We start from the raw sequence: 19638 nt of genomic DNA, 5'->3' as shown, positions 1-19638 counted from the left end.
GTTTGGTGCAAGCAGCTTGTATAATCGCCATGTCTTTTAAAACAACAAGCGCTAATTGAATTATATCGTCTGTTCTTCTCCAGAAAGACGCTGAACGCCATTGGCATCTCCGCAATTATTTTCAAGCGGACGACAGACAGAATACAAGGTAGTTTAAACTACGGTTAAATATGCTCGGCGGAAAACGTTATTTAGTTGTGCCAAATGTCAATATTAGGAGCCACGTGAAATTGCTACATTTGTAACGTAGCCCCCCTCCCCTCTTTTTCATAGTAAAACGCTGCCACGCCATCGCGGGTGCTACAACATTCGTTTTTCTAGCGGAAAAGCGGACATCAAACAAGGTACTTGCCATTTTTGAACAAACAGAATATTGCGAATTACATCAATGTTGTAGCCATTTCTATCTGCAACTGTTTTCCTGCTACTATTGATTTTCCGTTAGTAAAAGTTAAACACTCATAATTTTCATATTTACGTGTATATAAGTGAGGTTTCACACTGACTTTACAATTGAATGAATGAGACTGTGATGGAATGATTGTTTTCTAGGTGCGACAGTTTGGAGAAACTGATACGCTCTTTGGTCGGCTGAACATTGAGCAGCTGTAGAGGTAAGGGCTTTTGATCAGATGAGGTCTGCAGAGTTAGGGGTCCTTATGGTCAATTACTAAGACATGGATATTTCTTCTTTGTGTTTTCCAGCTGTTTTGGTCCTGATGAGAATCCCCAAAATCTTGGAGGGGTTCGAAACGCGTAGACCGTTGTTGTTATGGCCAATCCAAGATCAAAATTGCATATGTTTTTGATTTAGAGAAATCGTTTGCGTTGATGCCCTTGCATACTATTGAAATAAGCTGTCTTTTGGCATTTATGTTGTAAATTTGTGAGGTATTGTTTTATGTAGGTCTGACAAGTGTGTGTATGGAGAGAGTGAATGATGTTTTGAATCAGTTAGGATACATGGGGTTATGGGAGTCTGTTTAAGTGTGGTTTGAATGTAAATACATACGTGTTGTCGTTATTTGTTAGGATAACATTATGTTTTACTAAAAAGTGAAAGATGTTGTGTGGTGTTCAAATCTTTTTTATGTATTGATAAAAAAAACATTGGGATTAAATCCAACGGAATAGGCGGTTGTTGTGTCATTGTTTTCTTCAATGCACGTCTAAAAGAATTTTGATGTACTAGCAGCATTGGCATTCGTATGGTTTTTTGATTATAGTTGGCTTGGCCTTGCTGCCTAATAGCCAAACCCTTTATTGGTTTCTTATATTAAATTATTCAGCATGGTGCAAAGGATGTCAAACGTCAGCTACTTAATTTGTCAAATGAATGCCATGAGTTCCTGCAAAGGGGCATAGGCAAACCCTACAAGCAGCCTTTTCCAAGATGATAGTGTGTCCATGGGATGTTATCTGAGGTTCCCATTTTTAGATGTATTAGAGTTTTTACCTGTGATATCAGGTCCTCTTTGAAGACTATATTAAGGGTCAATCACAAGAGGGAGATGCTTCGCAACATAATTGTTCCCCGATTTTTGGCTATGTTCTTGAACCCATTTGCTACTTTTCTATGCCTTACTTCTGGCAGTTTGATAATCTTCTGGGTTCTTATTCTCGGTATTGTGCCTGGCTTTTTTCTCTGATTTCCATTGTGGTACCTTAGTGATCACAATGCTTATCGTCATCCACAAATAAGAGCTACCAGAATATCAGAGTATTTTTAACTTTTGTGGTTTTTTAATAGGCCTGGAAGAAATTTGAATTATGTCGGAGAAATTCATGTTATTCTCAAATCTTACGGGGTCATTACGATGGCGGAAGGACTTCAGTTCGCCCGCCATCATGTCATATTTGGGACTGCCCGCCTACAAGGCGGCGGTCCCACAGGGCAAAATATGAAGCAACCGCCACCGTGGTGGTCGCATTGGCCATGTTTTGTATTGCGGCGGGTGCTGCGCTCTGCAGCACCCACCGCAAGACAAAACAGACACCCCACACATATCTCTGCATTACGTGGCAGGCACCATGCGGCGCCTACCACATGGTGTAGAGATATGTAGGGGGTCACCATGGGTGCCCCCCAGTACCTTTGTCCCTGGCCGAGGGGGCTATTGGGGCCCCAAATCTATTTCCGCCTGCAGTTTTGCGGTGGGTTGACCGCCATAGAACGGCTGGCAGAAAGAGATATTGTAATCCCTACGGCAGTGCCTGACAGGCACTGCCACCATTCTGGGACTTCAGGGAGGTCCGACAGACGGTTGGATACAGACTGCCTATCGGGGACCGTGACAGTCGGAGTTTCCGATCGCCACCCGTCCAGAAGCCATTATAATATGGCGGATGGAAATCCCTGTTCCAATGGCCGAGAGACTGCCACCAACATCCTGTCGGTGGCGGTCTCCCCCCCCATCGTAATCAGTCCCCTAGTTACTCAAAATTCCTGAAATTAACTTAATTTCGTTATTATGCAATCTTGTATAATTTCTGCATGAAAGAGATTTGTTTGTGCAGAAAACATATTGCCTACAGACATTTTTTGCTCAAATCAGTCTCCTGTCAGTGTCTTGTGAAACTTGTTTTACCCAGGGATGCTACTTGCATGAAAAAGTCACCTGACATACTAGCAAATCACTTTTAGCCTTAACAGCATACATTTCATTACAGTTCTATAGAATATCATGTCAGTTCACAGATACAATAACACAATTTTGCCATCCTTAGTTTTTTCCTCCCAACTGGAATCTTACATATATTCTATTCTGTGCAAACTACCACTGTGGCTACTGGGAGGAGTCACTCTTCTGTGGACATACAAAAAGTGGACTAAAAATACATTTTCAGTTATCAACTCTTGACATATAGTCACATTTAAATGTGTGAATGCCCTCTGAAGATAGCATCTGGTGCTACATGTGTGCTAGTGATTTCAGTATTACAAATGGGGCTGCACAAGCGTCTGTTGCCTCTTCAGTGATACCATGGTACCCAGGTGCAAAAATGGGGCGCACATGCCCATTGGGCCCCTGGGGCAAACTCTTTGTAATACAGCACCAGGTACTAATCTATGTACATGTGCTTGTTTTGCTTCAGAAGATGAGTTCTCTTCTCTGTAATGTTTTCACCACAGCATGAAGGCTGTAGGTAGTATGGTATTTAGTACCCTCAGATCTTTTGTTGTTTTAAGTGAATGGCCACTCTTTAGACACGTTTTGCATAGAGGGGACATTGTTCTTAGCAGATACTTTTTTAATAGTCTTTGGTGTATTTCTCGTGAGAGTCTCATTGTTTGCAAACAGTGTGATACAGAGTAAACTCTCTGCATGGAGTAAACAGTGTTAACTCTACCCACTTTTCTGCTTTTATTCACTTCTTTTCTCAATGTAGGTTTATTGACTGTCAGGGGTATGATGCAGGTAAAGCAGGGCATTAGTTATGTAACAGGGCTTCAGGATCGGGAGGAACTTGGAGGCATATCAGCAACAACCGGCGATAATTATCGCTCAGCGCTCTTAGTGTGAGGATAATTATCGCTGGGTAACGTGGATTTTTATCGCTGAGATAGCGTGCTATTAGCAACGCTTATCTCCTCAGCGATAAAAATCCTAGCGCTAACTGCCTAACGTGAGATTATCGTAGTTTGGCGTTAGCTTGCTGATAGGGACTCACAAACTTAGCCATGATATCCACCTTCCATAGGATATCATGGCTAAGTCAGTCGTGAAGCAGTCGTAAGGAAAGTAGCAATAACAGGGGTTATCGCTACTTTTCCTGCCGCTATGTTTCATAACGTGGGGCTTGATGATAGGAGAAATGTCGCTTAGCGACATTTCTTCTGTCATGTTAGGTCAGTAACGCCCACGTTGCATCTCATTAGAGATGCAAAGCTGGGCGTTAGGAATCCCCACGCTAAAGCAAGGTTTCACGCGTTATCGTGGCCTTGCTAATTAGGTGATAAAATTATCGCCGCTTTTCGGCCGAAAACGGCCGCAAAAGCGGCGATAATTTTTTATCGCCAGCTTGTAAATATGCCCCTTGGTTTTCCCTGAACAATTGTACACCATGTGCAGGATAGGTTACCCTTTCATCTGTGGTTCAGAGCCAACATGAATTCGGATACCCATGAAATGTATGCTATAGGGTCAATGTTGCAAATAACACAATCTCTCTTTACCAATGGGGTTAGCAGTTAAGACGCTTCAAATTACTCTGAGCTATTTTGCACTTTCTTTCATAGCTCTAATGGTATACCCATTTAAAGAGCAATGTGTACAAAAGAAGCTTGGATCATGTCCTCAGTAATGTCATCAGTGATGTAATCAATGATGTGATTTGAGATATCATCAGTGATGTCATAAATTAGGTCATAAGCAGTGCACGGTGAGGGTGCAGGGCTCTGCTAGCTATTCGTGATGAATATCTATATTTTTTTTTAGTTCAAAATGTTAATGTTAGCGGTGAAATAAGCACACAAACATAATTATGTATACATATATATATATATATATTTACTTTAATATAATTATTAAACTATTAGCTTTAATTTATTTTAAAACTTTAAAATTATATAAAAATAAAAAATATATATATATATATAAATAATTTAAAATATAAAAACTATTCTAAAATAAATTAAAACATTAAACTAGGAAAAAATATTAAAACTTAAATTGCCTAATACAATCCGTGCAACAGTAGAAAAAGTGTTGGATAGCAAAATAATACAATTTACTATTCCAACTGCAGTGAGTGCAACAGTAGGGAAAGTGTTAGATAGAAAAGGGGTAAAAAATACTATTCCCACTTCAAAGAGTGCAACAATAGGGAAAGTGTTGGATAGTGGAGGGGTAAAAATGACTATTTCCGCTCCAGTGAGAGCAACAGTAGGGAAAGTGTTGGATAGTGGAAGGGAAAACATTACTATTCCTACTCCAGTAAGAGCATTAGTAGGGAAAGTGTTGGATAGCGGAGGGGTAAAAATTACTATTCCCACTCCACTGAGTACAACAGTTGAGAAAGTGCTGGATAGCGGAAGGTAAAAATTACTATTCCAACTCCAGTGAGTGCAACAGTAGGGAAAGTGTTGGATAGCGGAGGGGTAAAATGTATTATTCCCACTCTAGTGAGAGCAACAGTAGGGAAAGTGTGGGATAGCGGAGGGGCAAAAATTACTATTCCCACTCAAAATAGTGCAACAGTAGGTAAATGTTGGATAGCGGAGAGGTAAAAATTAGTATTCCCACTCCACTGAATGCATTAATAGGATAAGTGTTGGATAGCAGAGGGGTAAAACATTTATTTCAACTCCAGTTAGTGCAACAGTTGGAAAGGTGTTGGATAGCAGAGGGGTAAAAATAACTATTCCCATTCCAGAGAGTAGCACAACAGAGAAAGTGTTGGATAGCAGAGAGATACAAATTACTTTTCCCATTCCGGTGAGTGCAACAGTAGGGAAAGTGCTGGATATGGGAGGGGTAAAAGTTACTATTCCCACTCCAGTAAGAGCAACAGGAGGGAAAGTGTTGGATAGCAGAGGGGTGAAAATGACTATTCCCACTCCAGTGAGTGCAACAGTAGGGAAAGTGCTGGATAGCGGAGGGGTACACATTACTGTTCGAACTCCAGTGAGTGCAACAGTAGGTAAAGTGTTGGATAGCGATGGGGTAAAATTTACTATTCCCACTCCAGTGAAAGCAACAGTAGGGAAAGTGTTGGATAGCGGAGGGGCAAAAATGACTATTCCCACTTCAAATAGTGCAACAGTAGGGAAATTGTTGGATAGCGGAGGGGTAAAAATTAGGATTCCCACTCAACTGAATGCAACAATCGCATAAGTGTTGGATAGCGGAGGGGTAAAAATGTATTCCCACTCCAGTGAGTGCAACAGTAGGAAAGGTGTTGGATAGAGGAGGGGTAAAAAATATTATTTCCACTCCAGAGAGTGTAACAGTAGGGAAAGTGTTGGATAGCGGAGGGGTAACAATTATTATTTCCACTCCAGAGAGTGTAACAGTAGGGAAAGTGTTGGATAGCGGAGAGGTAAACATTACTATTCCAACTCCAGTGAGTGCAACAGTAGGGAAAGTGCAGGATAGCAGAGAGATAAAAATTACTATTCCTACTCCGGTGACTGCAACAGTAGGGAAAGTGCTGGATAGGGGAGAGGTAAAAATTACTATTCCAACTTCAGTGAGTGCAACAGTAGGGAAAGTGTTGGGTACCAGAGAAAATAAATTACTATTAACACTCAAACACTTAGGGGCTCATTAGTCCGCCTGCCACCATAGCGATGATTGGGTCCGACCGCCATGCGTACGGCGGTCCCCCATATACAATTATGATGGGACCGCCACTGCTGCGGTCAGATTCCGCACCTTTAACATTGCGACGGTGGCTGCTGACAGCAGCACCGTCACAATGTTAAAAAGAGCATGTTGTGCATTTCACTGCACTACATGGCAGGCACTACGCTGGTGCAGTGAAATGTAGGGGGGTACCATGGGTACCCCCCAGTGCACCCACACCTCCCCCCAACACAAGGGGGTCTACAACAGGCCCCTGAAGGCATTCCCTGCCAGCCTTTCAATGGCTGTTCAACCACCAAAAAAGGGCTGGCTTCCGCGGGAATCATAATTGTTCTGACGGAGCATGTTAGGCTCCGCTGCCATTGTGAGCATGCTGACCGCTCCGCCAGGCAATCGTGACGATTGTACCGGCGGAAAAGCTGCAGACGGACTTTCCGTCATCCGCGATACCCACTGCCATCATAATGTGGCGGGGTAAATCTCATGACGATGGCATAACAATCGCCACCACCGGCCCGGCGGTGGCTATTTTTACTCCATCATAATGTGCCCCTTAGAAACAAAAATATATTAAAAATAAACAAAAATAATAAAAATTTAATAAACAAAAAATATATATACATATATTAAACATATAAAAAGAACACATATTATAATATTACATATAACAAAAACCTACAAATATTATATAAAATAATAAATACATTTACAAAAAAATTATTATTTTAAACTAGAAAATATTGACAAACAAAAGAATGAATTAAAACATAAAGGTGTTTATTTTATTTTCTGCCCTACAACACCACACCAATAACAAAACACTTCAACATTTATATTGACATTTATTTACATAACTAACATAATTAATAATGAATTAAAAAATATTAATAAAAAAACTAAAAGATTAATTGACTGCAGACACTTTAACACTATAATATCCACAACACACACCTAAATTAAACTAAAAATAATAAAAACAGAATTAAAACGTATTTTAAAATAAAAAACTATTACTATTAACAGCTTATAATGAAATAATTAAAATGTATTTAATATCCACCCTTTACCCCATTAAAAGTAAAAAGAGCACACAAAAAATAAACAATTACCCAAAATAAATATCAAATAATTAATATTAACAACTGGATATTATTAATTAAACAAATTACTTGACACCCTTTACTCCTATATACACCGCAACACACACCTAAAATTAGTTGCACAATTACCATAAATAAATACCAATCAAATAATTAAAAATAAATTACATGCCACCCTTCCCACCCTTTACACCTATAAAAACCACAATACACCTACAATTAATTACACAATTACCAAAATTAATTACAATTTAACTAATTCAAATTAACAACCAATTAATAATTTCTTAAATCAAACATAAATTGCTTCCCACCTTTCAGACCTTTAAACACCACAACACACACCTAAAATTAATTGTATTATTACCATAATTAATGAATCAATAATTAATTACTTCACACCCCTTACTCTTATAAACACAGCAACACACACCTAAAAGTAATTACACAATTATCATTATTAATTACCAAGAAATTAATTGAAATTAATTAACAACCAATTATTAATTCATCAATTAAAAATAAATTTCTTCCCACCCTTTACACCTATAAAAACCACAATACATCTAAAATTAATTACACAATTACCAAAATTAAGTACAAATTAATTAATATGAATTAACAACCAATTAATAATGAATTAATAATAAATTACTTTACACATTTAACACTATAACATATCAATTAAACAAATATTAATGGATAAAAATGAATCAATACATTTAATATAATTAAATGATTTCCCACCCCAACCCCTATAAACCCGCAACCCTCTACATAACTAAAAACGCAAAATTCAAATACATTTTTTAAAATAAATTTAATATAATTAAATTACTTCCCACCCTATTACCCTATAAACCCACAACCCACTACAGAACTAAAAGCACAAAATTCAAATAAAAAATGTCATAACTACTAAGAATTTAACACATATATTAAAAATACATATAGAATATATACTAAAATATATATCAATAATAAAAAACAATATTTTTAACAACTATATTTTTGCAAACGATATTAAACACTTCAATATTTTTAAAATCAATATTGCTTACCTTAAGTAGATATTCTTTTCCACATTATTCTTGCAGTCGATATTTCTAACCCACAATAATAATGACTTGATATTTGTGCAACTCAATATTTTTTACTCAAAATTCTGTCTCTGCACCAGCCCTCTTCCTTCTTTGTTATCTCTCCTTTTTTTCTTTGTCTCTATTTCTCTTTGCAGTGGCTTTCTCTGGCAATTACCTCCATCTCTCCATCTCCGTAACCATTATGGGATAAACGGACATTGCCATCTACCGCGGTTATTCTTCTTCGGTGATTTTCTTGTCTCTCTCCCACCCTTTTTTCTCCTCTCCCTTTTGTACATCTGTTTCTCCTGAACTTTTCTCTTGTTTCTTTTTTCAACGTCTCTCATGCCTGGTGATACACGCTGTACAGGTGTGCATTTACGATGGCTTATTGTCATGGCCCAGCAGAGGGGGCGCCGAAGAGCAGGTATGGCGTGAATGCGTATGACAGAGGGGCCGGTACACTACAACTCCCACGGTGCACTGGGAACGAATGCCTTCAGTATATAAGCCCCGCCCCCACGCAAGGCGGTGCTTGACACTCAAGTTCCGAATCGATGCCGAGAAGCTACGCTCCAAGTAACGCTGTTTACCTTGAGTCACCAAGGAAAGACCCGCGGCGCGGAAGCCTGCAATCACCCGCACCCTGCTTCGAGCCACAGAGAATCCCCCTCAGCGCGGGAGTACCGCGATATCTGCACCCTGCCGAATCCGCCACACTTTACCTGGAAGGCGGTATATCTCCGCGCACCCTTGACCCGACGGGAACCAGAGAAACGCTCTCTCCCCTACGGGACTCGCAGCAGGCTCTTCGAACAGAAGGAGAGCGCTGCGCATGCTCCCTGCACCAGCCACTACTCCGCTACCTCCCCCTCCCAAATTGCGGAAGGAGGCTGGGTGTAACTTCCTGTTGTTCACAAACCTGTGTCCCTTCACCTCAGTCTTTACGGGCATACCGGTGGCTATGCCCCAGGGAGGATTGAACCTTAAAGAGAGCTAATTCCTGCCGGATACTCTCCCAACGAGACACTGCAGCGGAGTCGTGCTCCTCCCCCGCACGCATCCCTGTTTGCCGTCGGCGTCCCCCTTGCCAGAGTGCCGTTAACCTTGGTCCAGGAGGGAACGTTCTTCACATGGTGCGCTTATGATAGCGCTGGATTTCAGCTGGAAGACAGACGACGTTGGTGCAAGACTTGCCGGATTGGCGTAAATGGATAAGTATCCAGTTACTTCCTTATTCAAGACTGTTGTATGAGTCTAGTGTTGCGTTATTGATCATAAGAACTCGCCTGTTTCAACGACTGCTTCCTTGCGGATACCCATTGTGAGTTATAGTCTGAGGAGGTTGGGAAAGTGCCTGATTGTAGACCCTGCTGAATGTGTGTTGTGTTCTCATTGCAGGGACTAGAGGGAGGAGCGGAAGTAAGACCTCATCCTTCCTGCCAAGTGGGTCCGCGGTACAGGCGACAACTCTGTTTTTGTTTCCTTTGTCCCTTTTTTCCCTTCCCCCGTAGGAGTGTTATCTGTGCCGCATATATATATACGCTGCGCGCAGGTGTCACTTCTGAGGGGAGGAGATTACCTAGCATCGTTCCTGCTGTATCCGGCTGTCAGGTTAGTGGCACACGTTCATACCGGACCACGACAGAGTGTCAAGCCCACGGATATATACAGCCCGAACGATGGACACTAACACCATCCTCACGTCAGTATTAGAGACCCTGACCGCCCTCAGGATGGAAGTAGATGCGTTTCAGGGGGATGCGCTAGAACTGCGTAGTGAGATGAGCACGATGCGACGTGAGGTAGCTGGGCTATCTCGCCCAGGTCCCAGCGCACAGAGAGGAGCGCAGTACATTAGGCAATGGACCCTACCCCCGCCTCATACTAGCAGTTCCCATGCAGGGCATGCCTCGCAGACAGACGGGGGTGCAGGGGGTCCTTCTACCATCCAGGTTATTCAGCCTGCACACTTGCCTTTAGCCCCCCCTGAACGCTTCTTTGGGGACCCTAAGAAATTTGGTATTTTCATGGGGCAGTGCAAATTACATTTTATGTGCAAACCTGCAGTATTTCCGGATGACCAGACCAAAACTGCCTTCGTAATGTCCTATCTAGGAGGAGACGCTGCCAGCTGGTCCTTCCCGCTTATAGAAAGAAATGACCCGGCTCTGAGAGATTTTGACTCCTTCTGCGTGGAAATGCGCAAATTGTTTGATCGGAAGGCCCATTCCCTCTCCCTAGACAGAGAACTAATCACCCTGAAACAGGGGAATCAAGAACTATTGACTTACATCACCTCGTTTAATAGACTGGTTTCTGAAACAGATTGGCCTCAGGAGAAGCGCACATCCTTACACTATCAGGGGTTACGAGGCGAATTGAAAGATGTCCTTGCGCAGGTGGTGCATCTCCCCACCTCTTGTGATGAACTTATCGACCTCACAGTCCAATCGGATCATCGCTTACAAGAACGGCGAGGGGATAAAACCCGCATGGAAACCCGTTATACCACCCCGCGACCTCGACCTCTTAACACCGCTCCTGCCCCGGTGATGGACGGGGTAGAACCCATGCAAATAAGTGGTATTAGGGGCCCGCTAAACCAAGAAGAAATGGAGAGACGGCGGAAGCTACGTCTGTGCCTCTATTGTGGAAAATCCGGGCATTTCATAAAGGAATGCAAGGCCAGAACCCGGGCCCCATATAAAGACGCAAAAAGCCCACAAAAAGTGAACACCACAGACACCCTGTTTGAACCGTCGGAAAACTAAAGAACTCAGACAAGAACCAGACCCCTTGTTTGAGGCCCGGGGAGAAAGAGGTCTGTCCTGCCCTCGTCAATACTATCCAAAGTGCAGTAGCTCATATGAACGTATGCGTGGAATTAGCAGCCACGGAGGTCGGAGTGGTCTCCGTTCACGCCTTACTAGATTCCGGTGCAACCGGTAACTTTATGGATCAGACATACACAAAAGAAACGGGGTTTCGAACAGTAAAAAATTCTATCCCCGAGATGGTAAAAGCCGTGGATGGCACAGATTTAACCTCAGGACCAGTGGAGTATCACATGCAAACTCTCGCGATGACCATAGGCGAGAACCATCGCGAAGCCATCCAATTCGATCTGATCGACGCCCCTCAGTTTACCTTGATATTGGGGATGCCCTGGCTAACCCTTCATGACCCTCTCATTCAATGGGCCGCACGTACATTATCCCTGAATTCAACGTATTGTAAAGAACACTGCACTCTCTGTCAAAAGGAAGAACCGGCAAAGAAAGACAACCCTGCAGCATTCTTGGCTAGCGGAAGTAGCTCCCCCAATATCGGCTGTACGTCACAGGTACCCCCCGAATACCAAAAGTATCAAGACGTGTTCGATGAACAAGAAGCCAATAAACTACCTCCACACAGGGCCTATGATTGCGTCATTGACTTGGAACCAGGGGCCAGTATCCCGTGTAGCCGCATTTACGCTCTGACGGAAGCGGAAACCACCTACCTACAGCAATATCTTAGTTCGTTACTGGCCAAGGGATTTATTAGACATTCCTCCTCCCCTGCGTCATCTCCTTTATTTTTCATTCCGAAGCGTGAAGGAGGATTGCGGGCCTGCATAGATTATCGAGCCCTAAACAGGATTACCAAGAAGAACAGGTATCCCCTTCCCCTCATTCCGGTACTACTGGATCAATTGAAAGGAGCCAAATTCTTTACGAAATTGGACCTCAGGGGAGCCTATCATCTGGTCAGAGTGCGGCAGGGGGATGAATGGAAGACGGCATTCAGAACAAAGTTTAGCCTATACGAGTACCAAGTCATGCCCTTTGGTCTTTGTAATGCCCCTGCCGCCTTCCAATACTTCATGGATGAGGTATTGAGGGGCCTCTTAGATGTATCCTGCATCGTATACATTGATGATATCCTCATCTACTCAGCTTCGTTAGAGGAGCACAAGCTCCACGTAGCAGCGGTATTGGAGAGGCTCCAGAACTCCTCACTGTATGCCAAACTAGAAAAATGCTTCTTTCACACTCAGGAGGTGGAATTCTTGGGGTATGTCATTGGGCCCAATGGGGTGTGCATGGATACAAAGAAAACACGGGCCATCCAAGAGTGGAATTCTCCTTCTAGCGTTAAGGCCTTACAGAGTTTCTTGGGGTTTGCAAACTTCTATAGAAGATTTATACAGAACTTCTCTACCCGCATCCAACCCATGACATATCTACTGAAGATAGGAGCCTCTTTCAAGTGGACAGCTGAAGCAGAAGAAGCCTTCCAAGACCTAAAAATATGTTTTTCCAGGGCCCCGATTCTGAGACATCCGGATGCCCAACTGCCCTTCATACTGGAAACAGATGCGTCCTATTATGCGTTAGGAGAAATCCTGTCTCAACGACATCCGGACACCGGGCAACTCCACCCTGTTGCCTTCTTTTCGAAGAAATTGACAAGCTGTGAAATCAATTACAGCACCACTGACAAGGAGCTGTTGGCCATAAAACGCGCCTGTGAGGAGTGGAGACACTATCTGCTAGGGGCTAAGCACACCGTCGAAATCTATACAGATCACAGAAACTTACTATTTTTGAAGAGTGCTCGGGCTTTAACCCCCCGACAGCTAAGATGGTCCCTGTTTTTCGCGGATTTCGATTTCCTCATTAAATATCGACCAGGACCACAAAACAGAAAGGCAGATGCCTTGTCGAGGCCCGTGCTCGAGGGTCCTTCAGTACCTGAGACAGAAGAAGAGCCTCCAATCATTTTACACAAGGCGTCCTTCCCTACGATGTCCACGGCTGCGATCTCTACCCAGCTCTTCCTTTCCGAAGTAAAAAGACAGGTGATGGCTATGGATAGGGCAGCCTGGGTCCAGGAAGGGCCTCATCGGAGAAAAGACCTGGATGGGCTACTATTTCAAGATGATAAACTGTATGTTCCCAGTAAGTCGTTACAAGAACAAGCTTTACACTGGGTTCACGACACTACTTTAGCCGGTCATGTCGGAAGACAGAAAACAGAACAAGCGGTGTCACGCTATTTCTGGTGAGAGACATTACGCCAAGACACCGCCACCTATGTGGCAGACTATGCTGTCTGCACTCAGGCAAAGGCCTCTCACCAAAGACCCAGCGGTCTTCTTAGACCTATTCCCACGCCACCGGCTCCTTGGCACACCATATCCATGGATTTTATAGTGGAAATGCCGCCCAGCTGTAAGAACAATACCATCCTGGTGATTGTAGATCATCTAACCAAGATGGGGCACTTCATTGCCCTCCCCAAGTTACCCACGGCAGCAGAAGTTGCCTCCGTCTTCCTCCAACAAGTGATTAAGTTACATGGAATACCTGCTGTCATCATCACTGACCGAGGGACCCAATTCACTTCCAAATTCTGGAAAGAACTGTGTGCTACAATGAAAGTGGACGCAAGACTATCGTCTAGTTATCATCCCCAAACGGATGGGAAAACAGAAAGGCTCAATCAAACCTTAGAGCAATATCTCAGATGCTTCTCCCTGATACACGCCGAGGAATGGAGTACACTCCTATGGACCGCTGAGTTTGCATACAATAATGCCACCCATTCATCCTTGGGATGCTCTCCGTTCTTTTGTCTTTTTGGTTTCCATCCCAACATGCTACCTTTCGTCAATCCCATCATCTCAAGACTCCCTTCCATTCAAGAACATCACGCACAGCTCAAAACCGTGTTGGACACAGCTAAGACACATCTCGAGGAAGCTCGAGTACGAGATAAATCGCAGGCTGATAAAAAACGGACACCTGAACCCGCATACTCTGTAGGTGATAAGGTCTGGTTGAGCACAAAACATTTAAGACTCAAGGGAAATAATAGACTAGCTCCCAAATACATAGGTCCATACTAGGGGTGGGCGGAATTTGCGTAAACGCGTTCCGCAAATCTCCGCGAAATGGTAAAAAATCTCCGCGAACACGCAGAAATTCCGCGAACACGCGGAATTGCTTGTTCGCGATACTTTTTTCCTGTTCGCGATCGCTGTTTGCGTGTTTGGGGTGAAATATCTCGCGAACACGCATATTGAGAACGCGAACAAGCAAAAAATTTCGCGAAGCCGCGGAACGCAGATTTTTGGGCAATTTCGCGTTCTCCGCGGAACGCGAAATTACCCAAATTCCGCAAATTCCGCGAACGGAACGGAATTTACTGCCCAGGCCTAGTCCATACCCTATCAGCAAAATCATCAATCCTGTGGCCATGAAACTCACTCTGCCCCCCTCGTGGCATATCCACCCCGTAATTCATGTGTCCCTTCTGAAACCATGCCGTGCCAGCACACGCCTTCCCGTTAGGCCTCCTGCAATAGAGGTAGAAGGGAAGGAAGAATATGAGGTGCAGGCTATTCTAGATTCCAAGATCCTACGAGGTCAGATCCACTTTCTAATAGAGTGGAAGGGTTATGGGCAGGAAGACAGGTCCTGGGAACCAAAGAATAACCTACATTGCCCCGGGCTGGTGAGACGTTTCCATATCCAACACCCTTCTAAGCCAGGAGGTCCGCTGAGACGTCGGACATTGAGAGGGGGTACTGTCATGGCCCAGCAGAGGGGGCGCCGTAGAGCAGGTATGGCGTGAATGCGTATGACAGAGGGGCCGGTACACTACAACTCCCACGGTGCACTGGGAACGAATGCCTTCAGTATATAAGCCCCGCCCCCACGCAAGGCGGTGCTTGACACTCAAGTTCCGAATCGATGCCGAGAAGCTACGCTCCAAGTAACGCTGTTTACCTTGAGTCACCAAGGAAAGACCCGCGGCGCGGAAGCCTGCAATCACCCGCACCCTGCTTCGAGCCACAGAGAATCCCCCTCAGCGCGGGAGTACCGCGATATCTGCACCCTGCCGAATCCGCCACACTTTACCTGGAAGGCGGTATATCTCCGCGCACCCTTGACCCGACGGGAACCAGAGAAACGCTCTCTCCCCTACGGGACTCGCAGCAGGCTCTTCGAACAGAAGGAGAGCGCTGTGCATGCTCCCTGCACCAGCCACTACTCCGCTACCTCCCCCTCCCAAATTGCGGAAGGAGGCTGGGTGTAACTTCCTGTTGTTCACAAACCTGTGTCCCTTCACCTCAGTCTTTACGGGCATACCGGTGGCTATGCCCCAGGGAGGATTGAACCTTAAAGAGAGCTAATTCCTGCCGGATACTCTCCCAACGCGACACTGCAGCGGAGTCGTGCTCCTCCCCCGCACGCATCCCTGTTTGCCATCGGCATCCCCCTTGCCAGAGTGCCGTTAACCTTGGTCCAGGAGGGAACGTTCTTCACATGGTGCGCTTATGATAGCGCTGGATTTCAGCTGGAAGACAGACGACGTTGGTGCAAGACTTGCCGGCTTGGCGTAAATGGATAAGTATCCAGTTACTTCCTTATTCAAGACTGTTGTATGAGTCTAGTGTTGCGTTATTGATCATAAGAACTCGCCTGTTTCAACGACTGCTTCCTTGCAGATACCCATTGTGAGTTATAGTCTGAGGAGGTGGGAGGAGGTTGGGAAAGTGCCTGATCGTAGACCCTGCTGAATGTGTGTTGTGTTCTCATTGCAGGGACTAGAGGGAGGAGCGGAAGTAAGACCTCATCCTTCCTGCCAAGTGGGTCCGCGGTACAGGCGACAACTCTGTTTTTGTTTCCTTTGTCCCTTTTTTCCCTTCCCCGGTAGGAGTGTTATCTGTGCCGCATATATATATACGCTGCGCGCAGGTGTCACTTCTGAGGGGAGGAGATTACCTAGCATCGTTCCTGCTGTATCCGGCTGTCAGGTTAGTGGCACACGTTCATACCTGACCACGACACTTATACAACATGATGATGGCCCGCTAGGCCACAATGATTGTTATGTTTATGCAGATATCACTGGGACCACAATGCACCATGCTAGTACCATGTACAATGATGTGTCTGGTTTTGCTGATGCACACATTTTCAAGTAACAAAGTATCACTCTTGTACTAATATGCTGACTGGCATTTTTATCGATGTATTAACAGCACAGAGATATATGCGAATTCTAAAGCTTGGTTTCCTATTTTGTATCACACATCTTTTCAGTCCACTTTTTATGTTTGTTTTGAAAACACATTTACGGCACTGTGATTGGTTTTCTCAGCTGCTTGTGATCAAGTCCAGCAATGGCCGAAAAGCGTCTTGTTTTCGATTAAAGCCAGCTACATGCTACAACAGAGTAAGCCTCTTCTCTTCAAGAAAGTTATTATTTTGCATAAATATATATAAATATATCTATATCCTCGAGGACTGAGAATTTTTGTAGCACCCTCGTATGAAAATCCCAACCCTGAAATGCTCAAAGAATGGGCATCTAACAACTTGACAGCCTCAATGAATATGGTTTTAATTCTAATTAAATACGCCAAGATAGACCGGGTGATTCTGCTAAAAGAAATTGAAAGCATTAATAAACAGCTTAATCAACTCGAGCAAACAGAATAGATCATCAAAACCAAAAAAGAGATCACAGAGAGAACGATAAAGCACGAGGATAGAATCAAGGCACGCAAGGTTTTTAAATACGCAAGGGATAAAACCGATTATGAGTTGGGACAAGTTTTCACGTTCTCACGCAAATATGACCACGCCAAGAAAAACAAACTGGGAAATCCCAATCGCAACATCACGACACAAAGTAATGAAACCTCAGCAACTGGAACCAACATGACAGGATCAGGCTCCGAAACAGGCTCGCTCACTATTGACAACGATTCAGATGATGGTATGCTCAGAGTAGAGAGAGCTGGAGAATTAGTTAACATTCTCAGTCCAGCAGAGGAGTTGAATTTTTTAGCAGAGGACCGCCTGCAGACGCTGCGGCCGCGGAATCTCAACATTCCTCAGGTAGAAACAAACGGAGGAACAAGCGGCGCCGCGAAAGGCGCCAATGCAGGAAGAGGAAAAACAAGGAAGCAGTGGCGCAGGAGATAACAACTGATAACAATACAGTAGTCAATCTCTTGCAACTCACATTAACCAGAGCGGAAACACAAATACTAGCCCTTGGACTGTCGTATTGCCCAGAAAGCAGCTTCAATTATAGTAAAACTCGCATTGACATCTTCAAATACATCAGGAAGCTCAAGCTACAAAAATTCTTTACTATCAAGAACGGCAACACACAAACTACAATGGCTAATACCTCTACTAATCCCACATCCAGCAATCTCTGCAATCTTCTGGCATCAGATGCAACCACCATGCTCACCATCAGTGAGCTCAATAATAAGAATTTTCAAGAAAGAATGTTGCCTAACAGTCAAACTCCCACTCAAGAGAGACTAGCTGATCTCAACCTTACCACATCTAGTGCTGGCATCAGCCCTCTTAAAGCTAAGTCCAAATTCTATCCGATGATGCCCAAGGATGCCATAGACATTTTTCACGAAAGAATAATAGACAACATCAAAAAACTGTACTGCAAAACCAACCACAGTAAATCTAGATCCAAATATCAAAACGTACAGTATGAGAAACTCATTTGTAAATTGAGAAACAATAAGGATATTGTGGTCAACATGTCAGACAAAGGAGGCAATGTGGTTATTTGGCCACGCGAACAATACACACAAGAAGCCCTTAAACAACTATCCAATGAAGATTGCTATGCCAAGACCACCCAAGGTGAATACCAAAGATCAAAGACACCCTTAAAAAAGATCTCATGGGATGGAAAAGGCAAGGAATTATCTCTAACCAAGGAGCCAAATTCATGGTGATTGATTTTCCCATCATCCATACTTTATACCTAATACCAAAAATTCACAAAGAAATGAATCCTCCACCGGGCAGACCCATCATCTCTGCCATCGGCGGCATCAGTGAACACATTTCAGAATATGTAGATTATTTTCTACAACCAATTGTGCAATCACTCCCTTCATACATAAGGGATACAGGGGACTTCTTGGACAAAATTCAAAACATCAAATGGGAGGACAATCTACTGCTAGTTGTGATGGACATAGAGTCACTATATACCAGCATAGACCATCTTGCTGGATTAACTGCCGTCAAATTTTATCTGGACAAAATACCTCTGACCTGTTCCAATCATAACATGATGCTTTTGGAGATGGTTAAGTGGTGCCTGTTTAACAATTTTTTTATGCTTGACAATAATATGTATCGTCAAAAACGGGGCGTGGCTATGGGAGCCTGTTTCTCTCCCAGCTACGCGTGTTTACACGTGGGCTGGTGGGAGGAGCAGGCTCTCATGGGCACTTTTTCCAAAACATATGAACATGTATTGCATTGGCTTAGATACATCGATGTTGTGTTTTTTGTTTGGAAAGGTGACCAGGATAGTGTTGAAATATTTATATCAGAACTTAACAACAACATTAACCTTCGGTTTACTGCACACATCAGTCCATCTAATGTCCCATTTTTGGACACTACTATCTATGTATCTAACAAACAGTTGGAATCCACTTTGTACAGAAAACCAACCGCTGGCAATGCCACTCTCCACGCCTCTAGCTCTCACCCCAACCATCTCATTAGGAGTATCCCTTACGGAGAACTCCTTAGAATTAAACGCATTTGCAGTACTCAGGAGGAATCCACAAGATGTTCACAACAGGCACTGGCCAGATTCAAGGCCAGGGGTACAGTGACAATATCCTCCAACAAGCTACTGACAAGACCGCTCTTAAGACTAGAGAAACTCTATTGAGTTCAAATAAGAGAATTGAGGCAATATCTGGAACCACTGACCCTTTGGCCAGCAATACATCCCGTTTAGTTACCACTTACAATCGGCAACATAAACAACTTAGGGCAATAATTAACAACAACTGGCCAATACTCAAAACTGATGCAGTTTTGGCGCCCAGACTTCCGTCCGTACCCAATATCACTTTTAGACGGGCGGTCTCTATGAGAAATCAATTGGTTAGGAATAACCCAGAACACACAAAAAAGGGGACCTGGCTGCAACCTATCAAGGGGTTCTTCAAATGTACATCGTGCAGGGCATGCAAATTTGGAGTCAATAGGACTCACTACAGTACTCCATTTAGCTCTGTACCAGTCCAAATAGGTGGTCACTACAACTGCCGCACAGAATATGCGGTTTATGTACTCACCT

The sequence above is a fragment of the Triturus cristatus genome, chromosome 4_2, assembly GCF_964204655.1.
Source record: "Triturus cristatus chromosome 4_2, aTriCri1.1, whole genome shotgun sequence".
Classification (NCBI taxonomy): Eukaryota; Metazoa; Chordata; class Amphibia; order Caudata; family Salamandridae; genus Triturus; species Triturus cristatus.
Note: the sequence above shows the minus strand (reverse complement) of the source record.